This window comes from Microtus pennsylvanicus, chromosome 6 (assembly GCF_037038515.1).
Source record: "Microtus pennsylvanicus isolate mMicPen1 chromosome 6, mMicPen1.hap1, whole genome shotgun sequence".
Taxonomy (NCBI): domain Eukaryota; kingdom Metazoa; phylum Chordata; class Mammalia; order Rodentia; family Cricetidae; genus Microtus; species Microtus pennsylvanicus.
This window is the reverse complement of record NC_134584.1, coordinates 15,957,677-15,982,380: the sequence shown is the minus strand read 5'-3', so window position 1 is coordinate 15,982,380 and position 24,704 is coordinate 15,957,677. Positions and strand designations below refer to the sequence as shown.

Below are 24,704 nucleotides of genomic sequence, written 5' to 3'. Positions count from 1 at the left end.
AGTTTGGAGTAGACTGAACTGGCCCTCCCAATGCTGATCTTGGAAGCAAAGGCAGATGCTCCCAAAACAGTAAAACTGATTCCAAGAGACATAAATATCCGAAATGGAAATTGTTCAAGTTGTCTGATATTATTTTAACCTCACTATGATGGTTCATCTCAGTTTCTAACCCCATGAGGTCTAGACTCACCTGGAGGTGGTCCAAGGGGTGAAGACATATGGGAATTTCCCTGATTTTGTTGACTGGGCAGGAACCTCCGTGGCTCTTATTTCCATTCCTTTTCCCCTCCTTTTCTTCTACAAATTTACCTACCTACAGCCTTAACAGTCTAAATTTGACTCCATGTTAGAGCACTTATTCTTCTCAATGTTTTGCAGGGTTTTTAATCATCCATATCTTACAAAAAAAAGAGAACATGGTATTACATATGTTGACCATAGTTTTGCAGTAAGTGGCTCTTTCTATGTCAAAGCATATCACAGGTGAAGATTGAGTGTATGTTCTCATGAGCTTAAAGCCTGCACAGCAAATATCTCTGGCATGGCATGATTTGAAAGACATTTAAATTTTCAAAAGAAAGAATTTCCTTGTAGGAAAATTCAGTTTTCCACACCACAAAATCTTCCCCCACTCCCTGTTCCCCACATAGCCCTAGGGTTGAGCTCAGACTCCTGAAGTGTCCTAGCAATTCTGCCCTTCTTGATGATCTGGTTCAACTGAAAATGTTCTTATCAACAGTATTTTATCAGCCTCGTTGCTTAACTGTGACGCAAATACAAACAGCTGAGACCTACTTATTGCTTCCACTTAAGTGAGACATAATAAAAAAGCTTCTGTTAACAAAGGTGAGGCAGAAAGCAACGTTTAAAGCAGCAAAATATGAAAACTTAAAGCATATTTCATAAGACAGAACATTTGACTTGCTAAGACCAATTGCTAGGATAATACTCAACTTGAAAATATTTATTTGGTTGACAAACACATATATGTTTTCTGCAGCAGCTGAAACACCAGAAACCACAAAACTTCAATAAGTGTCATCTTGCTTTGACCTTTGACCTAAAATGCATCCAAAAAACTCAAAATATTTTCAAAAGCATGGAGGTAGACTATGTTCACCTCAAAGACGGGGCTTTTTTACACTCTGGAAAACCATATAAGAAAGAAAGTGAGATGGTGGCCACAAATATAATAGCTAACAAAAAAATGTCCAAAATACCAAGTGACATTAAATGAATTGTTCTCTCCAGTGGTCCTTTAGGGGCTATCTGGGACATTCCTAACTTATAAGAAAATTAATTATGAAATAATGCATGCAGGAGTTTTCATATACTCACATTAAAAATTAACACGAATAGCGACAGTGTTCAATTCTAGGGCACCTGCCCCTGACTGTCCTCGTTAATTAAAACTTCCATAGTGGCTTTAGCCTCCGGCAGTCCTTTGAATCCCACACCACCCCATCATCCTCTGTTCTGTACTCAGACATGTTGTGCTGACAGTTTTATTTCCCTGATGAACTCGTGTGATTGAGCCCAAGAATGCAAAATACCCTGGTGTTTTCCCTTCAGTTCGCCTTGGAGTGAAGACGGAACCTGTGAGAAGATGGGCTCTAATGGGAACAGTGGTTAAACTGATCGTTTGGAGGGAGGGCATCATTTCAGAGAGGATATTTAAGCTTGTGCTTGAATCATGCATCCCATTGAATAGATGACCAAGCTGGTGGCAAAGTGTGTTAGGAGAGGAAGGGAAATGGGAGGTGGGAAGGAAAGAAGAGAGACCAGGTGGGAGTAGGTGATGAATGGTCAGGCTGTTCCCACCATAGTAACGGTCAGCAGAGTAGGGCAGCGAGTTACCAAAGCCAACATCATGTCTGCAATAGAATCTCAACATCAAATGGAAATAGACAAGAAGAGAAGAGAGAAAGGTACATCTATTATGTATGTAAAAGGAACCAAGTGAAGTGCGTTTTACAAGTAGGATGCTAATGAGATTAGTACAGTCTCCAATCTACTTAGGAGAATTAAACATATCATGGCCCAAGTATTAAGGTGACTTAAAATAATTTGACTACTTAGGCACTTCCAGGTTCTTTTGGTTAAAGTAAAGGAGTGTATTCGGTACTCATTAGAGCTATTTACATATACTCAAATGACTGTGCCTGGGGACCTAAGGTCAAACCGTGTTTCCTGACATCAATATCGTGATGTGAGACCTGTGTTAAGCCATGACATGATGTAAGCACATCCAAACCTGCAGAGGTCACCTAGTTCATATCTTTACTTACCTCTGGTTGAAAAGGCTCTCAGCTTCTAAGAACTAGCCAATCAGTTCTATTCCATTCGTTAAGTATCCTGTATTTGAACCACAAGAGGGACGGACCTCCGGGCCTACGGTTGCAGGTTCTGACAAATCCAGCAAGCCATTTGTCCACTGCTATAAAGTCTGAAGCTGGGGCAGATGGAAGTGGATGGTGAAAAGCAACCTGGAATCAAGAAAGGGAACACAAACTGTCAGCAAGAACAAGACCCAAAGGCTCTCAGAAAATAGACTTCCCCATTCAGGACAAAAAGGAAGTAAAGTAAGCAACTCTGCCTTCAACAGAGTCCCTGGCTACACAAGGCACTGGACAACAACGGACAGCAGAATAGTTGCAATTCCCCACCGGGAGCAAAATCTTTGAAGGCCACGTGTTAGACCATCCTAATGAGGCAGAGAGTTGTGCTCTGTACCTTGTGAAGAAAACTAAACACAGGCTTTAGCGATCAAAGAGGCAAGATTGCTTCATAATTTGCTTACTAAGAAGGTTTTCATTCCCTACCTGTGCCACAAAGTTGAACTATAAGAGAATTAATGTGAATCCTCTGCCAAGTATTACATTGAGAAACCAGAACTTATTTTCATACCTTTTGAGAAGGTCGGGAGTTACCAAGAACATTCTAGAAACCAAGACAGCAACCTTCTCGCCTCTTCATCTCCCTGGACTTTTGCCAAAAGACCTGAAAGAAATAAGCTGGAAGAGCAATAACATGTGTGGGTTTCATTCATCCTAAAATTTCGACAATTCGTGGTCTTTGTCTGCCCAGAGAAGAGAGCTGGAAGCTGAACCAAAAGCATCGCACTCAGCAGCCCCCACTTCCTAAGGCACTTCTGACTTCACATAAGAAGGCCAAAGTGTGTCCTCAGGACAGGAAGTATGTGTCAGATCTCAAGGGCAAGTTTTTAAAAGTTGCTTTAAAACTTTGGCCCTAGGATAGACTTCTTTTCCAAAAGAAAATAAAGCCAATTTATGTGATCCCACAGGTCTGAGAATGACCTAAGCTCCCTAAAACAAGAAAATGAGTCTTCTGTTTGGCATATGCGAGGCATCTTCCTCAGCCCTGAGTTTCCTTAGGCAAGAATTATGTTCATAAACTGATTTGGCAACCATCACTTTGCATAGCATAGACATTAGTATGTTAGGTAAGCATTTAACATTCCCTAGGGACTCCACTGAAAGAAGGAAATGGGAAACCAGACACAGCAATAAACCAGAGCGGAAAGGCCTGCTGGACTGCATACCAGACAACTCAGTAGCCTGGGGTTTCATCATCTCGTTTCTCATCTCCGGGCTCCAGATATTATCTCCCAGAACATCTCAAATAAAACCCACTCCAAAAGTAATGCCCCATGTTTCCCAAGCAAAAATTCAGAAGAAAATCTGAGTAAAAAACATTATAACTTAACCAGGTCTTTAAGTGAGGATTATATTACATCCTCTCTAGTAGTGGTTAGTGACATTATTCTACAATGTCACTCTCCGAGTGCTGCTGTAGAGGCCCCTGCCAGACTTCCTCCATGCAACCAGGAATCATAGAGAACAGACCCCTGCTGCAACCCATGTAGGCAAACCTTATAGTAGAAGAGCCAATCTAGAAAAGAGGATATTTCAATAGAATATAAAGTGTGCTCTGACAAGAAGAAAATAAAATTCAAGAGGAACTGAATGCTTAGAAAATTGCATCAAACAAAGAGAATGGTAAGGAAGTGGCCAACTGAAGGTATCATCTTCATCGGAAGATGCAATGGAAAAACCGAAGATGATGATGATGGGGATGCGAGCTGGACATGGACACAATAGCAGGAAGGTCAGTTTGGTTGCTTACCAGGCCAAAGTAGATGTAACACATAGAGGTGATCCAACACAAGGAGAAGTCTTTGAAAGTGTAGTAGCTATTCATGGAATTATGTTTGGCCTTGGAGTATCAAACAGTAGAAGAGCTGAGGAGACTTATTGAATCTTTTCTCGCTGGTTTCCACATCACTAGCATGGTGAAGAAATACACTCTCGTTATTTCCTGACTGCCTTGATTTATGCTTAGGGTTGAAGTTGTCAGGTACCTCTTACAGCGAACCTGACATTCAAGGGTTAGTTCATTTCCTTGGCATATGTAGTAAATATTTTTGAATCAACTTATACATCCTTATGAAGTAAGACATAGCTTCTTCCTTACTCTCGGTTTTCCTAAACTTGACCCACATTGTACACTTGACAGCTTGGTTTGCAGGGGAGCATTTAACTTTATGAGCCAATGAGATAAAATACCAGTTTGCATTTAATCTACAAAAGTATTGTTGCCCATTTTGGCCATTGGGTCACTCATATGGGAAACACTCAGGAATCATCCAACATAATCCTATTCCTACCACTGTAGAGAAGTCATTGATTTTGGTGAAAATGTGAGAATATTCTCAGCAGAAGATTTAAATAAATACCTCAGCAATGATGGTGTGTGTTAGAATTCAACATTAGTCATTAAGGAAAAGCAAAAAGAAAAAAAAGCAAAACAAAACCACCATGAAACTCCACAACGCCATTCACATCAACTATAATGACTAGAATAACAACTGCAGAGATGAACGTGGAGAAAATGCTCTCTCAAATTACTGACACAGCTTATAATGGTGAATCCGCTTCAAATGACAATGTGACTGCTTCTCAGAAAGCCAAATGTAAGCATAAAGTGAATAGGAAGTCACTAAAATCCTCAGCAATTTCACTCTTAGCAATTTATCCAAAAAGAAATAAAAGCATGTATCCCCGTGAATGCGCCCACCAACACTACTCTTTATTTTTCTTCTGTGAATTAGCATATAAATATAGGACGTTATAATGACGGTTTCAAACAAAACGTGATTCTCTTCCCCATTCACCGCCTCTCTGTTCTACAATTGTCTCCCCACTCCTTCTCTTTTCTGCTTCCATGTCCCCATGCATCCGTCTGCACTCCATTCCCCATCCTCCATACCCCTCTGTCCTCTTGGTCTCCTCTGTAGTTGTTTTATCTTTATCCACACCATCCCCTTCTGTGTACATATATGAACATTACAATACAGGATCTGCATACGGTAGAGCATGCACTGCTGCTGTCTTTCTGAGCTTGGATCACGTCTCTCAATAGCGTACTTTGTAAGTCCATTTCCCTGCAAATTTCATGATTTCATTTTTATTAATGTCAGAGCAAAATTTCACCATATATATATATATATATATATATATATATATATATATGATATATATCACATTTTTAACTATCAAGTCATCTTGGCACTGAGCATCTAGGCTGGTTCCATTTCCACAATACTGGGAGCAGGGCAACAATAAACATGGATGTGTAAGTCTCTCCACTGTAGAAGACTCTGTCCTCCAGGAAAATGCCTCAGTGTGGGATAACTGGGTCATTCGGCAGTTCTATTTTCAATTTTTTGAGAAACCTCCATACTGCTTTTCATAATGGCTATTGCAGTTCACCATCTTGCTAGCAGTAAATAAGGGCTCCTGATGGCTATCGTCAAGAACTCTGACAGCAAAGTTATTCTTTATTAGCCGTTTGGAAACCTTCCAAATGGTCATCAAGTTGGAGTGGATGAGCAAAATGTGTTGTCATCCTGCAACGAAGCATGAGGGACTGAGGGGCCAGTACATACTACACCATGAAAGAATCTAAAAAGCATGCTCCAAGGAAAAGAAATCAGTCGCAGGACACTGGACATTGATTTATATGAGCCCACTTATATCAAAGCCCAGGAGGGACAAATCTATAAAGATTGAACACATCATTGATTGAGTAGACATAGATGTGAGAAAAGAAGGTGTCTACCGTGGGCACACTAGATGCTTAGGGGAAAACAAAACATCCATAAATTGAAGTCTGCGAGAGATCTTATGATCTTTCAAATAGACTAAAAGTTATTTATTTGGATAATTAAAATGAGTAAATTTCATAAATACAAAATAGATCTCAATAATCTACTGTTTAAAGCAGGATGATGGGGCTGGGAGAGGCTCGGTGGTTAAGAGTCCTTGGTATTCTGGCAGAGGACTGTGGTTTGGTTCCCAGCACCCACAAGGAAGCTCAGGACTACCTGCAACTCTAGCTGTAGAAGGATCTGAGCGCTCTCCTGGCCTCCGTGGTTCCAGGCAAACACACAGTGTGCATACATACAGGCAGGCAACATATTCCTGCCCACAAGATGAAAATACATAAACAATTTAAAAACATAATGACTTACTGTTAAGCATGATAGATGCTAAGTAGATGGGAAAACCTTAAATGATCTCTAAACTTTTAAGATCATGTAGTGATGTATATTTCATTTTAAAAAAATGTGAGTTTCGAGTCTTGATATCTCTTCACTCTTTTCTTCACAGAGCAAACCACAAGTTAACATTTTATAGGGAGCATATCAGAGACCCTAAAAGTAAAGATTTTATACACGTAAGACAAATGTTACCTCAGTACAAAATTATTGATTTTTATCATAAGATGTTTTTCAAAATGATGATATAGTGAGAATTAATGAAGAAATTCAATTTTCGAGCAATGGACATGTGAATATGAGACTCTTCCCAGATTAACAGGTGCTTACGTGATGGACAAGACCACCCATGCAGCAGAAGCCCTCAGAACATTCATCAAACTGAAAACCATGCTCAAAGTGATGCCGTACAGGCGTGAGCATCAATCAACATAAACCCAGCTGTTCCTGGGATGGCAGATCCTCAGGATTATGGGAATGCAGATATTAAGAAATGTCAAGCAAGGGAGTTCAAAAGAAAAAGGACAGAGAACAGGAAAGTGGAAGGAATTATTTCTACAGACTAAGCTTTCCACACAGTGCGATCTGCTGCCAGGAGGGATAGAGTTAGTCATATCGCCCTACCTATTGTGACTACAGAATTGTTATAGGAAGGTTTACATCAGGCTTAAGGGTATCGATAGAGCTATTAATACCTCATGTTTGCTACACCCTTAAAGCTTTCTTCACTGTTTCACATTATAAAACCAGGATGTCTGTCGAGTTTGATGTTTACAAAGTGGTGACTACACAAGAGCTCATTCCACACGACAAATGGAAACCCCATACAGACGTACGTCACCAGTGAGCTAGAAGCATTGGATGAAGAATTGAGATGTTTCCAACAGGGCCTGAGAATAGAACTTGGGGAGTCTGAACGTTTTCTCTGTTGCCATCATTGGGACTTTTTGATATTTTTGATCACTGTACAATATAAGCTACATGTTTTCAGGAGGGGTGAGCAGAGTGATACCCACTGCATCAGCTCATAAAGAAAAGATGAATAGCATTCTAACTGGTGAGATTTTTAGAGCACATTAAACAGGTACCGTCAGAATGGAGGCTCCGCCCACGATGGTAGTGATGAAGGCAGAGTTCAGAAAGTGAAGGATGTGTAGGTGACTGATGTGACTAGGAGTTTGTAAGTTTCCACGCCCAGTGCTTTCCAACAAAAGACCAGAGGGCTAGCTCAACAAAAGTGCACAAATATGGTTTCCCTTGGCTGGATGTGAGGCCTGGGTGCTTTGAAGTAGGCACAGCAAATGGATGCTCTCAGGCCCTCATCATCCATGCATTTTCTTCCCGCATCTATGTTCCTTAACCACTGTTAGTGAGGCAAGAAAATCATTTAGAGACATATATATATATATATTAAAGCTAATGATTCTTGTGGGAACAGAAATCACTATGTATCATCCTGTTTTCTTTCACCAAGTCACATGAGAGAGGTACTAATTCCCCCATCTTCCCACCAACATTTTAAGTGGTCACCACAAAAACAATTTTTTAAAAGAAGGATCAAAATCATGTAATTTATCTAAGGATATAGCTCAGTAGTCAAGGGTTTTCTCGGCATTCTCAGCATGTCCATGTTTGCCAACATGAAATTAAAAAATAAAATCTCTGTCATTTAAAAAAAAAGACCTTCCTCTTCGTTTGTATTTGGAGAATTCTATAAGAAAGAGTCACTTGAGTAAGAATTTAAAGACCCAAACACATATATTCAGTTACTTGACCTTAGGTATATTGTGGCTTAAATCCATCAGATACTCCAGAATAATACAAGTCTGTGTTCTCTTCAGGAAGCAGATATATGAAAATTCTGCACTAGCACAGAAACTATACATAACCAAAGCAGACACAGTATCTCTGCATCTAAATAAAAATATGGGGAAGCTATTCCATCTATGCATTCCTATTACCATTGTGGAACCTCTCCAGGGAAAATTCATCAGAAATCTGCATTAATAAATTCAGAGCAACTCAAAGGTTTAGATTTTCCTAGTGAACCAAACTGAGAAAGAAGGCATAAAGAAAAATATGGTTTTCTTATGACCTGGTCATAAAATGCAAATATTTAAGATAATATTATCTAACATCATTATTATTCTACCTTCTAACACTTATGAAACTCTATTCAAATTGTAGATCTTGGCTTCCTTCAAATGAGCAATGGCAACTGCCAGATATTTGACTTCTAGAGACAATCTCAACTGTCACAAAAAGTAAGTCACACAAAAGCCATGTAAAGAAGCTTTTGTCTATAATCCCAAATCTTTGGAAGCTGAGGCAGGAAACTCCTGAGGTCAAGACCAGCATGGGCTATACCTGTAGACCCCGCCTTGGCAGAAAAGATTCCTGTTCTAAATACAAAAACAGAAGCCCTTCGACAGTTAATCACTGATGATTAGTTACTAAGTGGAGCTTTGTTTAATCTATTCCTAATTTAGAATGAACAGAATTGCCTATTTGAACATGCAACCTCCATTCCTGCAAGAGATGGAGCATTTGGTGCTTGACCAGATGATATCAGCACATGATTGATGCCTTTGATAGAATAGAAAACGTTGTGATTCAAATTTTCATTATTCTAGGCTAATTTAAGACTGAAAATAAAATTCACCTCTTGTAACACCCTTTCTCTATGATAAATTCAACCATCTTCTTCCTTGAATTGTGGGTGATCTCTTTCCAGCAGAAGGAGCAACACGTAGGGTATCCTCATAACGGAATCTGGAAACTCCAGTCTGGGAATTGAGTTACCCAGAGTAGCTAAATTGTGTGGGATTTGCAATAGAGTGTGGGGCCCATCCAAGCTTTAAAAACAGGTGTTCTAAAACTGAGACTTCAGAGGCAAACAAGATGTGTGCTGTGCACAAAAGGAGACCAGAAGTAACCAAAGTTCCAACTGCAACTTTATTTCAAGGATTGCTGGATGAAAAAGAGTCTCTGGCCCTCAAGAGAGTTTTCAGTTCTGAATTCCACTCCCATGCTATCTGACACATGCAGAACGTTGGGTTGAAGTTATATCTCTGCACGCAATGTAAGTGAACTCACATCCCAGAGGATCTTACATTCAAGCCAAACCTCATATAATTCCCTTTAATAATCCCCAAGGAAACAAGCAACCTTCATGCAAAATTTAGGAAACACACAGGGGAAAGAGACCACTGGCACCTGGATGAGAATCAGCAGAAGTAACCAGCAACTTAAATAAACACACAGAACTTTAGATACGTAACTACATGCCACAATGGGAGCAATGACTATGTGTGATCACTTCTAAGTGAGCTTTTTTTTCCCCAAAAAAAAAAAAGAACTTTAAAACCTGAACAGCAAGAAAGAATTTTAAGGATGTGGAGTTTCCCAGATGATAAGTATAATAATTTAAACATAAACTCAATAAACATGAATATTTAATAATATCAAGAAAGTATTGCTAATTAATTAAAATGTAATGAACATACACATGGATGTGTTTATTTCAAAGTTGTAAATGCCGAAGCACTTATGAACCAAAGTCTGTAATTCACAAGGTCCTGCTGCCTCTGCCTCCCGAGTGCTGGGATTAAAGGTGTGCACCACCATTGCCCAGCTCTGCAGCTTAACTGTAAAGGACTTTAAGAAGAAAAGCAGGAAAGCAAACGGTAGGGTAGATGGAATAGGGTAGACATCGATATGAAAAGAATGAAGAGACAAGAAGGAAGGTAGATGAGGGATGGATGGAGGTTGGATACAAGATACTTAAGTAAAGCAAGTGTAGCTGGGCGGTGGTGGTGCACGCCTTTAATCCCAGCACTCGGAAGGCAGAGGCAGGTGGATCTCTGTGAGTTCGAGACCAGCCCGGTCTACAAGAGCTAGCTCCAGGACAGGCTCCAACGCTACAGAGAAACCCTGTCTCGAAAAACCAAAAAAAAAAAAAAAATCAAAGCAAGTGTAAACTAATGTTAAATCTAGCCGGATGAACATATAGAAATGAGGTATTTGGGGCTTCAGAGATGGCTCAGTGATTAAGAGCACTGACTGCTCTTCCAGAGGACCCAGGTTCAACTCCCAGCACCCACATGGCAGCTCACAACTGTCTGTAACTCCAATTCTAGGGTACTCAACACCCATGGCAAAGCACCAATGGGGGAGAAGAAATGAGATATTCTTTCTTTTCTTTTTTTCTCTAGTCTTTGAAATGCTTCTCAGTAAAGATTGCAGGGGAATTATAAGAAGGAGGGGGAGGATGAGAAGGACAGACAGGACAGGGAAGAGAAGAAGAAGGAAGGAATCCTCTGAAAAAAAAAAACAGTAGCAACCCCCCCTTCCCTACACCGAAGCCCCTGCTTTTCAGTCTTCACCCAGGACAGCAGGCTTCTCTCCTGAGGTGGGAACTGAGGGTTCCTTCCTTTCAAACTCTGCTCTCCAAGACGGGAAAACTAACTAAACTAAGACAAAACTTAATTTGTGTTCTTCTAAGAATCCACATGCATACAAACACGCACACGCACATACGCACGTGCGCGCGCGCACACACACACACACACACACACACACACGTCACTCAGTTCAGAAGAGTCCCAGTGCAACTGGCCATGTGGAAATCACACAATAAAATCATGAATCAGACTACACAAATACTCCCAGACAGTCTCGTTGGACAGAATTAAGAATTCAAGGACACTTCCCCTAGGGAAAAGCAAGGTGGCACTCTGTCATGTGCAGACCTTCATATAATTAAATTAATGAGAAATTAAAACCCTGATGAAATATTCACCTTTGTGCTAAAAGCAACTTGCTTAGTGTGCCGGTGCACAATTGCTTGCCTCTGCGGACATTAATAAAGAATTTACAAGATTAATTTTAGCACAGATCACACTTCCAGTGTTACTACACCAACATCAAGCAAATAAGCAGTCTGGCTGATGAAGAATTTGAGGGGTAAGAGCAACCATTGTGTCTTGACACAGCAGCGTTCGTAAGCCGCACTTGGTTCACAGTACATTTGTGTATTTAACTCCCACAGCTGTGAAGAGAGGAAGCAAAGGACTGAACCTGACAGACATATAATCTCATCTAGACTGACAACCGCCAAGGTTCTTGACCAAACTATTCATGCCAACACTTTGCAATCAGCCACCACTTTCAAACCAGACCATTCTAGACAAAACCAACAGTGGTAGCCAGTCTTCTGCCCTGCAATCCTTTCCTCACGACACAGAACCAGATGCAAACACTAAGAAAATATGTCTCCTAGACCTTGAAACAAAAACGGGGATGCAAATAACGTGGGAGTCATGTTCTATAAGGGCAGATGTGTACAGCGTTTGCATATGGAAATGCGGGCCTCCTGCTTCTCTACACCGAAATAAAAGTTGACCTCTCTGATCCTGAGTCCCCCTAGCAATGGAGGAACTGTTGGTACAGCTGAACAGCGCATGTTGACTTTAGACAAGAGGGCACAAAGATAGAGGAGAACAAAGAAAGACTCCTTTAGAGGCAGGATCAGTGAACTCTACTGGGAAAGAATAGACAGTAAAGACGTTCATCTCTGTAAGTGTTGTGGTTATGAATGAAAACTCAAGGGAAAGAGGCTGTCTGCAGAGACTGGTTGGCTGATTCAAAGTTCATTACAATGGAGAGACTGGAATGCTGCAGGTTCAAAACAAATTACCTTATCTTTGGCTAGCTTTAGCCCCAAACAGCCGTCCCATGCTTACCTTGGTGTGAGAACTCACATCCTGTAACTAATATATTGAAAACCTTTGGTATCTATTGACCTAGCAGACACACTGACTCCCATCAAAGCAGAAGGTAAGAATGTCAACAGATAACATCTTGGGTCTACAGAAGGTCTCTCCTTACTGTTAACGGCTTCTCTGACCAACATCCTTCAAATTGCCTTGATTTATAACTTCCCCCATTCCATAAAACCACAAAATTTTATAAAACTACTTCCACGCTGGAACATGGAACTTGGGCTGTTCCAGGGCCATGGTCACTCAGAGGAGTTTCAGAATAAACTGTCGCTTAATCCCTTTATGGTTTGTGCATTGGTAACCAGCCTGTGCAGCTACAGCCTAGTTTTCAGAAGTTTTGGTTCGCATGGATAGAATGACCTCCAAGGCTCATGTTTTGAGTCTGCTGTTCCCAGCAGGTTGTTTTCTTTTGGAAACCTGCATAACTTTGACATCTAAATCCTAGCAGGGAGATAAAGGCCTGTACAGGTGAGGGAGGCAAGTGTATTAGTAAGGATGGGCCTTTGAAGGTTGTAGCTGCCTCTGTTTCCAGGCTGCTTCTACTCCTATCTGCTGCTGTGGGGTGAGGCTGAGCCACACAATCCCTCCACTATGCTCCTCTATGCCTTTCCCAGAAAAGAGATCTGCACCCCCTGAAGCAAAGTCAGAAAGCTGCTTCAATCATAACAGTGAGAAAAGTAACAATTACACTGAGTGAATGGTGTAGACTGTTGGTCATGTGGTCTCTGCTACTGCTACCGTACTCGGCTGGGAGGAAGCACCACGGATCACAGACTGTATGAAAACGTATGTGCCTGTCTGTGCTCAAAAAGCCGCATGTACAGGCAGACACGGAAACTCATACTGTAGACACTTTTTATAGCTCAAAAACTACAAGGCCCTCAGTATGTAGCATTTCAAAATATAAGAAGCAAAATAGACATTGTAACCACCTGTTTAGATTCCCAGCTCCCAGGAGGATGAGGCAGGAGGATAGAGTACCAAGCCAGCCTAGGCTACACAGTCAAACCCTGAAGACAGAAAGAAGAAAGGAAATGAGGAAGGGAAAAATAAAGGAAGGAAGAGGAGGGAGAGAGGGAGAAAAGGAGAGAGAGAGAGAGAGAGAGAGAGAGAGAGAGAGAGAGAGAGAGAGAGAGAGAGAGAGAGACCATTAGCAGTCAGTCTTAGCCCTTGGACCACAGCTCAAAAACACTGAGTAGCGATTCTCAAGTCTGAACCAGCAGTTTCTTGGAGGATGAGTGAGCTCAGATCCTGAGATACAAGACTGAGCCAGTCTGTATGCATTTCTTATGGTTCTTAGACACATTCCTGATGCCGAGATACACATGGAAAGCCATGGATTTGAGAAAAAAGAACAAAATAAAAAAGGAAAAATAATTCATGTTGACCAGGATAGGATTTCAATAGTCATTTTAATATCAAGGTTAAGACTCAACAAACGTTAGGCACAAAGTGAGGCAGAAGAAAATGACTAATTTAGCAGAGTTTCAAAAGTATATTAGTACTCTTCAGGGTTTCCCCTAATAATTCTAGCCCCTGTTATCTACAAACTAATCTTAGCGCCTCCCTCATCTGTTCCAAACCTTTGCTCAAGTAATCTCAGGTCTATGAGACTCAAATACCTGTTAACAACGTGCTGTGTCTTCAATTCCCACACCTACCCCCTGCCCTCCGCCTTTAGTTCTTAGCAATTATCACCTCTAATGGACTATATAATTTACCCAGTTGTTATGCTTATTACCAATTATCTGTCCCTGACAGCACTCCTTGCTTAGAGCACCAGTCCAAATAGGGTAAGAAAAGCAAATGGGTGTCTCTGTATCCCCTACAGGAAACGGTACCTGCCACTCTTGCTACAAGTACTTAATGAGTAAATGCATAAACAGCACTAATCTATTTAGGTGTTAATTAGAAAAACAATGTAAAGACCACCTGACACTTCCCAGAACTTTGAGCAAACTTTGTACACGTTCACAGTCATCTCAGAGATCATTAAAACAAATCCAAGGGGTAACTTTCTAGAGCTTTATAATCTGAACTGAGGATTTGGTATCTAACACCATGATTTACCATGAAAAGATCCTGATGGGCCTCACATCCAACCATTCCTTGTTGGGAAAGTTCATGGCCCATCACTCCAGTCCATCCCCCACACACCAATTATAGACACCAGTCTTAACCGGCTCAGGTAGCCAGAACAAAACACCCCAGGCAAGGAGGTCTACGCAATAGACATTTCCTCACAGCCCAGGCAGCAGGCAGGGCATCAGAGGTCAGGGTACCAGAATGTTCAAGATCCAGTGAGGCCTATCTTCTGTCTTACAGATGCCTGCTCTTTGGGTGACTATAAGCTCAGCTGTAGCTGGGTCATCTAAACCAACCTCTCCCCAGCCCATGCTCAGAGCACATCTCACAGAGTGGGCATAAAGAATATAAGAGATGAAGGTGGCAGGGCGAGCTCTGAAAGGCTGTCTTCTGGTTGATGTGTATACATAGCTCGTATACACATCAACTCACTGCAGCCAAAGCTACCTGCATAAGACATACACAACATCAAGCCAGTCAAATTCCCAGCATTGAAGAGGGATTCTCAAAGCCACGCTCCCAGCTGAGGAGGTACTGCCAGTAAATGGCTGCTGGGGGAATGAGACTCACTTTTCTTTGTGGCCCCTGGTGAGTTAGTTGTTTGTGTCCCATTAGATGGCCCTATATTCATTTAAGTATGGCAAGCACTAATTCGACTCAGAGGGCTATTAATGATAGTTAGGAAGAGAAATGAAGTCCTGAGGAAGATGAGTTGGTGGGTCCCGAGAAGTGGGTGGAGGTACTGGGAGTGAATGAGATCAAAATACATTGGATATACATGTGAAACTTCTACACCATAAATAAAAATATCATTTTAAAAATAAATTTAAGGTCATCTTTTTCTGGGTCACACAAAGGCCCTTTTTCAGAAGTTCCTAAGTAAGAACAAGAAAAGAAATACCTTTCCAATGTCTTTACTGTGTCTGACTCAACCTACTCAAGTTAAATGATTTGCATCATTTCAGTTAAAAAGAAAACTCACTTCCAACTATTATTAAGTATCCTTCCCAAGCTTTTAATTAATTCTTAACAGCCTCTTTCTACTAAGACTTTTCACCTGACTCTGTGGATGATTTTCATCATGGCAATGTTTTCAATATCATGACAAAATGGGATTTTTCAGATGTACTCTACATACTAGAGGCTAAGCACTCCTTATCAAAACTTAGAACCATGAAACAGATGAAAAGTCCATGGCACAACTGTGGTGGATCTCAGAGTTGAGCTCCTTACGCTGGAGCACTGGATGAGATCTTGAAGAAGCCTGGTTAAAATGCAGACCACTGGGCCCAGACCAAAGAGAGTCTGGTTCAGGAATAGTGGTGGAGACCGTGAGTCTGCATTTTAAAGAGTTCCCAGGTAGAACTGAACTTGGTGATGCTGGCCATAGCTTGACAAGGACTGACATTAGTAACACCAAGATACGAGAGCGTTTTGTTAAAATATTAACTCAATCAATAATTTTGTATAATAAATGGTTTTAATTGTTATTAACAATTTTGTGTTGAATAAAACTTCATGTTTAAATAATGATCTTAATGATTGTTTGACAATTATTTAAAATTTAACAAATGTTAAATGGTGTCAATAAAAGCCCAAGCATTTGAGATCAGCCAGAGATGGCTTGCCAGTGACGAGCTTCACAGACTTCCTGGCACACAGAAGGTGTTTCCTAAATGTTTTCAGAAAAGGAAAGAAAATGGAACAGGCAGTTTCAGGGCCGCACATAGTTCAATAAAACCACGGTGAGGAAAGGCCTGTTCTGGAGCCATGCGTATTCCAATCTAGTCCAGCCTAACCATGTAAATAAGACTTCATCAATTGATGTTTTCTCTACGTGGCCTTTCAAAAACTCATCTTCTGAAATGTCACAAACTCTCAGATGATGATGTCTATCTGCAATGTCCCTGCTGATTTTCTCACTGCTGTGACAAAACACCCAAGAGGAGCAGCTTAAAGGAGCAGGCTCTATTCCAACTGACAGCTTGAAGTACAGCCTACCTATCGTCTACCGTGGCAGGAAAGGCACAATGGATGCCATGGTTAACAGCAGCTCTCAGCCATGGCAGTAGAAGTAGGAGTCTGTTGGTTACATCTCAACAGACTAGGGAACAAGATCTCAAACTTGAGCTAGGACCAGGGCTGGTAATTAACACATTAATCCCTTCCCATGATGACCTATTTCCTCTGATTAAACTGCAAAAGGTTCTACAACCTGCTACAACAGTATTACCAGTTGGGTCCCAAGTGTTGAACACAGGAGCCCACAGGGAACCCTCAACATTCAAGCAAAGTAAGAGCTTCCCTGTTTTCTACTCTGTCCCTTTTCCATGCATCTTCCTGAGAATGCACCACTGAGCTCCACCATCCTCTTCCCCATCTAGCCTTGAATTCACACATGGGAAGTTGCTTTCAGAGCACAGAGCTACATCTCCTAACATATGCTACCCCGACCCTGTAGCTTATCATAAGGAATGACCTACGGTAGTGCAGAATAGGGTAAAGTGGGAATTACATGCAGATAGAGGAGGAGAGAGTAGGCGGAGTCAGGGAGCCACCAGCCAGAACCTTGCCAGTAAACCTCGAGCTTCGTGGTATAATATAGAATAACATATAGGCATCCTCCTGAATAATAACCTTCATCAAGTGATGAAAGGAGACAGAGACCCACATTGGAGCACCGGACAGAAATCTCAAGGACCAAATCAGAAGCAGAAGGAGAGAGAGCATGAGCAAGGAACTCAGGACCGCAAGGGGTGCACCCACACACTGAGACAATGGGGATGTTCTATTGGGAACTCACCAAGGCCAGCTGGCCCGGGTCTGAAAAAGCATGGGATAAAACTGGACTCGCTGAACATAGCGGACAATGAGGACTACTGAGAACTCAAGAACAATGGCAATGGGTTTTTGATCCTACTGCACGTGCTCGCTTTGTGGGAGCCTAGGCAGTTTGGATGCTCACCTTACTAGTCCTGGATGGAGGTGGGTGGTCCTTGGACTTCCCACAGGGCAGGAAACCCTGATTGCTCTTCAGGCTGAAGAGGGAGGGGGATTTGATTGGGGGAGGGGAAGGGAAATGGGAGGCGGTGGCGGGGAGGAGGCAGAAATCATAAATAAATAAATAAATAAATAAATAAATAAATAAATAAATAAATAGAAAAATAAAAAATATAATAACAGAAATGGGATAATTTAAGATATAAGAGCTAGCTAGCAATATGCCTAAATGATTGGCCAAACAGTGTTTTAATTAGTAGTTAATTAATTAATTAATGTGTGATTATTTCGGGTGTGGGCAGCTGGGAACAAACAAGCAGTCTCTGCCTACAGGACAACTTGCAGCACAAAGCTAAAAACTTGAGTTCAAATCTAGTGAAGGAAGGAAGTAGTCATAAACACACACCTGTGACTTTGGGGACAGGGTGAAGTGACAGGAGGGTTGCTGAGGCTTGCTGGCTTCCAGTCTAACTCCAAGTTCAGTGAAAGACCCTGTCTTGAGGGTTCCATCACTTAAGGAGAATGACAAAGCAGGACAGGAACACACATGCATGCACACCACACACACATGGATGCACCACACTCACATACATAAATACACATGCACACACACATAAAAATAAAATTAATTTCCAGTCAAGTATGTTAACTTATGCTATATCTGACTTATCATAATCAAAGGCCCTATTACATATTTCTGCTATGTCTTTCACAGTCCTTCAATTATATCTTGCCTTTCCAAGCAACCAAATAAATGTTCAATTTATGCTAATTTGGGTGATCTTAATAGATTGCCACCTATTAGCCATCTGCCCTCCTGCCGTTGTTCTCCTTATGAATTATAACTCAACCAACAGTTCCAGCAATGACTCTAAGAGACTTCTTTTCCATGTTTTATTGCCTATAAATTTTATAGGAAATGAAATTAAGCCCCAGAACCTTGACTAATTCACACAATGGAATGACAGTCACAACAATTAGAGCCCAGTTCTGACTTCCATTCTGCTTGTTTGACCAAAACTAAAAAAGCTTAAAGAAATATCCAGCCTGTACAGATGGTAGCTGAGCAGAGAGAAGCAAACTTTAGTCCTAGGGAGAGAGGTAAAAAGTTATACATAAGAATATAATATGTAATTATATGCATATAATTAACTAGTACATAATGCATGATTATTAACAAAACTTCTTATATGTAAATATATATATAATTGTAAATAGCATGAAACATTTAAGGAAAATTTTAAGTATACTGAAAATTAATCATGTATTCCAAAAAGTAAAATAGAGTAAGGAAAAATTATACTCTATATGTGAATACAAAAGAAATATCTCCAAGAGGACAAAGAACTAAGAGGGGTTATTCGTATACTGGTCACATTTGTAACAATGACCTTTAAGATTCTTTTGAAATTCAACCTAATTTTTGTTTGCCCTGTGAAATAGCATGTGTCCCAGAGTATACACACAATAAATGTTTGTTGAGCTGAATTTAAATTGCTTGACTTTGACAAGATGAATTTTTTTCTGTAATATTCAGAAAAAAAAATCATTAAATAGATTTTCACCCTGTCTTTTATAACTGTCTTTATAGAGCTGCCCTGGTTGAGTTTTTCTTGTGAAGAATGTTGTGTTTTGCTCCCCCTATTGCACCTTCCTTTTTCTCCTTTTTGGATTAGCACAGCCAGTAAAAGAGACCTGTCAGATATATATATAATTATGAGATACAAACGCATATGATATCTTCAAAGTGTATCCAAGCACACTGTATCACGAGAGAACAAATAATCAAATTTAAAAAATGGAGTACAGACCTAAACGGAGGAATCTAAAATGGCTGAAAGACACCTAAGGAAATGTTCAACATCCTTAGCCATCAGAGAAATGCAAATCAAAACAACTCTGAGATTCCATCTTACACCTGTAACAATGGCCAAGATCAAAAACACTGATGACAACGTATGCTAGAGAGGTTGTGGGGTAAAGGGAATACTCCTGCAATACTGGTGGAAATACAAGCTGGTACAGCCCCTTTGGATGTCAGTGTGGTGATTTCTCAGAAAATTAGGAAACAACCTTCCTCAAGACCCAGTAATACCCCTTTTGGGTATATATCCAAAGGATGCTCAATCGTGCCACAAAGATATGTGCTCAACTATGTTCATAGCAGCATTGTTTGTCATAGCCAGAACCTGGAAACAACCTAAATGCCCCTCGACCAAAGAATGGGTAAAGAAAATGTGGTACAGTTATACAATGGAGTACTACACAGCAGAAAAAAATAACAACATCTTGAATCTTGCAGGAAAATGAATGGAGCTAGAAAACATCATTTTGAATGAGGTGACACAGACCCAAAAAGACAATTATTACATGTATTCACTCATAAGTGGTTTTTAAACATAAAGCAAAGAAAACCAGCCTACCAACCACAATCCCAGAGAACTTAGACATCAGTGAGGATCCTAAGAGAGACTTACATAGATCTAATCTACATGGGAAGTAGAAAAGCACAAGATCTCCTGAGTAAATTGGGAGAAGGTTTAAGGGGAGGGGAGAGGCAGGGAGTGAAGCAGAGAAAAATATAGATCTCAATAAAAATCAATTTTGAAAAAGCAGCTGTAAATCATGCATCTGCTATCTTGCTCTCACTTCAGGCTCTCACTTTGGGCTGCTACAATCTATTCCTACTCCCCGTCCCTGCAGAGGACAGTGGTCTAGGACAGTGATCTGTAAATTTTCCCTAAATAAATAACCCTTTACTATTCGTAATTCTGAACTAGGGTGGGATTATTTTGTGATTTCCATCTTCACCTGTGTCATTAATCTTGTCATATGAGAAAATAATGACTACCACTCATATTTAGTAGTAGACTTCCTCTGGGGTTTGCCGTGAAATTGCAGAAACCTTGTGATGTGGGATTTCCATTGTATGCTGTGAATACCATTGATTAATAAAGAACTTCTTGGAGCCTATAGCAGAGCAGGGCAGAACAGAACTAAGAGGGGAAAACTAAACTGAATGCTGGAAGAAAGGAGGTGGGGTCAGGAGAAGCCATGTAGCCCCGCCAGAGACAGATGATGGAACTTTACCCAGTAAGCCACAGCCTTGTGGAAATACACAGATTAATGGAGATGGGTTAATTTAAGATATGAGTTAGCCAGAAATATGCTTAATCTATTGGCCAAACACTATTGCTAATAATAATGTTTCTGTGTAATTATTTCAGGGCTGAGCAACTGGGAGCAAACAAGTGGCCTCCTACAACAACCTTGTTTGAAAAAGCAGGTGGAAAGAAACTGCTATTCTTTCTGATCGTGTAATTCAGCAACAAAGAAATCTCTCATTTATTTACTTAGCACACAACGGCTGATGTCACCTGAGGCGTTATCAGGCAGAGCTAACCCCTGCCTGTTTGCCACCTAAAGTCAACACCATTTAAGTGAATTGTGACAATAAAAAATGCCTTTTTTATCTAGAGCTATGTAACTGTTCAATTAGTCACTGAGTGATCGTTTCAAGCTTCAAATTTGAGAGATGTTCCGAGCTCAGACTTTGAGCTCATCTTTGTCTTCATGGAACTTTGTTTTCAGCCTCCAAGAGTACAGGGCTGACACCCTTCTACTTTCACAATAGATATTGCTCATTTCTCTAACCCCTGAAACCCAGCAAAGATGGCAGGGCTCACATTGAATTGAGGTCAACGCACCTGGTCAATGGGATTGAAACGCCTGTGTTGTGAAAGGCACTATTAAAGACTATATTTATATTTCTAATATCAGCTATACCTTTAAGAAAAGAAGAAAAAAATTAATAATCCCACTAAGAACTCATTCTTGTATGAACATTTACTGTATAGTACTTAAGGGGGAAATTGTATTCACCAGAGTTACTTCATTGTGTCCTTCTACCAAATGCTAATTTAATATCCTCCAGAATGATTGACACTGTCTTCCCTCAACAAACTAAGCATTTGTCTTTGGAAACAGCAAGAACCTCCCTAATGCCTTCGCTATCAGGGCTCCCCCACTTGCAGAGAGAGATCCAAACATTGTATCTATAATTGTATGGCTCTGCCTTTTCAATTAATCATTTTGCAAAACAGCTGGAATTGTTCAGTGAATTCTCCCTAAATGTTGAAAACACAATACCAAGCAGCCTCCACTTTTTGTGCTTGAGTTGCTCAGCTGAGTTATCCTCATACCTTAGGCCAAACTCCAAACAAGATTAATGTTATAGGAAACATTTCTCTATAAGAAAAATATCTCTTAACCTTTTAAACTCATGGACATGTATATGTGTGTATGAGTGTGTGTGCATGTGTGTGCATGTGTGTGTATGAGCGTGTGTTATATGCAAGTGAATCTGAGGGTATAAGAACCTATGCACACATACAGAGACCAGAGAGCACCAGTGTCTTCTATGATCCTCAAGCCAGGCTTTCTGGTGCACTAAAAGCTCATTGTTTTGACTAGGCTGGCTAGCCAGTGAGCTCCCAGAATGTGCCTGTCTCCCTGCCTGGTACTAGGGTTGGTTCAAGCACTTGCAGTCATACATACCTGCCTTTTCTGTTGGGGATTTGAACTCAAGTCCTCTTGTTTGCACAGTAGGCGCCCTTACCAACTGAACTATTACCCTACCCTCCCTCTTGTTGACACTGACTCAGTAAGCCACACCATGTGCACAAACATGCAGCCCCTGATACACCGTGCCTGGGATGTGGACATTTCTACACCCTAGCTAGAAAAAAGTCTTCAAGAGAAAGGATCCGCATGGCTGATCATTAATGTTTTGGTAATGAGTGAATACTCAAGGGAACCGCATGCTCGATTCCTGACAGTTGCTGAGCAAACAGGCTCAGTAAATGTTCCTTCTCAGAACTTCAGAACTCAAGGAACAAGCAGTTGCCAGGGCTGCAAAGACTAACAAAAAGATTTCAGCCCTTTATTTGCAAGTATTTAATAGGCCAGTTCACGAAAACAAAAGAGAACGATGATTCTGGAAAGGAGCTGCTTCCCACTGGTGTTCTCCTTCCTGGGCATAGCAAACTGCATGAGCTGGCATACAGCTTAGCGATGTCAGGGTTTCTCTGAGAGCTTTGTTGTTAAACCAAGTCCTTATGAATTTAATATGAAATAATCATGATGGCATGGGTAAATAACATGCTACAACAGGAAATGACCTTCAGGCTTCTCTGCACAGTGGACAGTAGCCATTTTCCAACTTGGACTGAAGGCATTCTCTTCCTTTCTGTGTAGGTGAAGTCAGAGAAAGACTAGCCCATTACAGCCACTTTTATTTTGAAAGTCCAGGAGTCTTTTCCAAGGTCAGTCTCTGTTATATGAAAATTCGGGGTCTTTAGGTCCTGCTGTGGTCTCTCAAAAGAATGTCTGTCCTTTCCTTTATTCTGGGTCAGTATATAATATCAACAAAAGCAAACTGTTTTGCAAATGGCCACTTTGGAGGAAAAGGATCCGGTATTGTGAGACAGAACAGAAAAACCATTGCATAAAAATTTTCAGACAAAATTACAGGTCTCAGTGTTAAAGCCATGGCTATGCCAACGGTGATCTTTGGGGAGCAGTTTTTGTTCCAAATTGTACCAAATGAGCTCTGAGAATATAGAGCATGATGGTGAAGTCATTTATATACCCAGAGTTGCCAGACTGGCAAAGGCCAGAAGACTCAAGGCTGAAAGTGGATTTTAGTTACCCTCCCTATTGCTGAGATTAAATACCCGAACTAAAGCAACTTAAAGGAGAAAGGGTTTGGTTGGCTCACAGTGTGAGGTGCTGCTTAGAGAAGTCAAGGTAACAGGAGCTTTTGCATCCCTTCACATCAGGAAACAGAGTTGAACGCATGCTGCTGCCCTTTCTCCAGTCAGGCAGTCGGGATTCTCAGCCAAAGAATGGTACCACCTACACTCAGTGGGTCTTCCCACCTCGATTAATGCAATCAGAATAATCTCATACAGACATCCACTGAGGCATATTTTCTAGTTAATTCTGGATTATGTCGAGTTGGCAATTAACATCAACCATTACACAAGGGGACTAAAGAAGTGAGCAAAACATGTTGGTGCTCTCAGGGGCTCCCTGGGAATGGCAAGGCCACGTGTCAGGGAGGGTGGTCCTCGGGGGTAGTAACAGTCCTTAGAGTAACTCTTGGTTAATCTGGGGAATGGGATGTTTAGTGTTCTCCCATCCTCTGAGCAATTACCTGAATTAGCACAGAGCATCAGCCACAAAGCCAAGAGCAGCTACAAGATCCCAAAGCAATGTCAGAGTTTTATTACCAAAAGTTAAACAGGGGCATGTGTCAGATGTGGAGGAACATAACTTACACTCAAGGATGACTAGGTGACTCTTACCATGTTTCTATTTAAGCCACAAACTTTAAAAACAGGTTCATATGAAAACAACAAGCTCATATTTAGCAGCAGAAGTTTCTCATGTGCTATATGATATCATACACAAATATATGTCATTTTGTCAATTGAAACAAAACTTTGCTGGGTTCAATACATAGAACTTCACAAAGTAAAAAAAAATAAGTAAACAATTTTTAAAGAAACTTTTATATCAAAACTATTTCTCTTGTTCTACAACAATTCATTCTTACTTTCTTAGTAGCATGACTTAAATGCATGTTCATCACACTGTAGACATGGCCTTTCTTAGGTTTTACTTTATCTGAATTACTATTCCTATAGTCCTAAATTTGTCCCCAAACTATACTTACAGCTTAGGCAAGTTTACAATCACTATAGAATAACAACTTGACCATGATTTTGTTCTGTTATAAATCCAAGAGGTTCTCTCTCTCTCTCTCTCTCTCTCTCTCTCTCTCTCTCTCTCTCTCTCTCTCGTTCTTGCTCGCTCTCTTTCCAGACCTCAGACTTGTTCAGCAAGAGCTCTAGCACCTAGCTTCACCTCCAACATACAACACATGTGTTTTATAATTAAAGAAAAACATATTGCTCTCCAGAGTTACATTATCACAATATATCAATACTGTTTACTTTGCTTTCTGATGCTGTAATAAACCATGACCAAACCGGGAAAAAAATTATTTCATTTTATTGTTTGTGATACATCATTGAGGAAAGTCATAGCAGGAACTTAAGGAGGGCAGGAATGGCAGAGCACAAAGCAGAAACCATCAAAGAACGCTGCTCACCGACTTGCTCCAATGCTCTGTTCAGCTACTTTTCCTAGATAACCTAGGCCCATCTGCCTAGAGATGGTACTGCTCACAT

The 24,704-nt window shown here is 40.7% G+C and overlaps 1 long non-coding RNA gene across 1 annotated transcript in view; it reads right to left on the bottom strand.

Annotated features, from left to right (window-relative positions):
* The window catches only part of LOC142852772 (uncharacterized), a 58,579-nt gene extending 55,560 nt beyond the window's left edge, over positions 1 to 3,019 (bottom strand). The window contains exons 1-2 of the long non-coding RNA XR_012910988.1: positions 2,908 to 3,019; positions 2,289 to 2,486 (exon numbers count right to left, since the gene is read on the bottom strand). This is a non-coding gene — a long non-coding RNA (uncharacterized LOC142852772). The remainder of the gene's footprint in view (positions 1 to 2,288; positions 2,487 to 2,907) is intronic.
* Between the last annotated feature and the right edge of the window lie 21,685 nt (positions 3,020 to 24,704).